This window comes from Marmota marmota, unplaced genomic scaffold, assembly GCF_001458135.2.
Source record: "Marmota marmota marmota unplaced genomic scaffold, marMar, whole genome shotgun sequence".
Lineage (NCBI taxonomy): Eukaryota > Metazoa > Chordata > Mammalia > Rodentia > Sciuridae > Marmota > Marmota marmota.
In genome coordinates, this window is record NW_025999880.1 from 5,961,278 (window position 1) to 5,962,274 (window position 997).

Genomic DNA, 997 nt, shown 5'->3' on the forward strand with positions numbered 1-997 from the left:
CCCCCCGCCCCCCCCAAAAAAATTCGACTTCTGCAAGCTCAAGAAACTAGAAGGAAAAGAAAAAGGGTTGCTATGTCGTAGACTTCTCCAAGTTCTCCACGTACCTACAGTTTGGCTCACACTTCTCCAATCCCTCTGCTGAGACTATTGCTAGTCCACAGCCGCTTGGGAGCACCCTCGAGTTAGGGCTGACCTGTTCTTCCTGCTGCCAGGTGTTTCAGATCCAGCCTCAGGGACCGTCAGAACCTTTCACTTTCACTAACCCCAGCCAGGGAACTGGGCGTGTCCTCCAGGATTGGCAGGAAGCTGGCACCCAACTGTTTAGAAGCGAAATCGCGGCTACTCCTTCAAGGGCAAAGTTGCTAACGTTGCGCAGCGCGCCAGCCTCGGTGGAGGCAGCTCCTAGGTGGAGAGGCCGTGTTCGTAAGGGCGGCTGGATCCTTATTTCAGTCTTCCGGAACTCCCATCACGTTTCCTGGGTCCTCCCTTCACACCCCACCTTTGTAACTGTCGCCCTGCTGCAGAACAAGAAAACAAAGGCAGCGAGTGATGGTGACCTGCAAAAGCTAGATGGGTAGACTGAAGGGCACATTAACGTGATGGTGTATTTATTTATTTATTTTTGGTACCAGGGATTGAACTCAGGGGCGCTCCAGCACTGATCCACACCTCCAGCCCTATTTTGTATTTTATTTAGTTATTATTACATATGATATATATATATAATATATACTATATATTATGTTATTATATATTATATTATTTTATATTTTATTTAGAGACAGGGTCTCACTGAGTTGCTCAGCACCTCGCTTTTGCTGAGGATGGCTTTGAACTTGTAATCCTCCTGCCTCAGCCTCCGGAGCTGCTGGGATTACAGGCCTGCACCACCTCTCAGGCACGATGGTGTATTTTTGTGTTTCTCTAATTTTGTCTTTCTTTCTCTTCCTTCCTTCCTTCCTTCCTTCCTTCCTTCCTTCCTTCCTTCCTTCCTTCC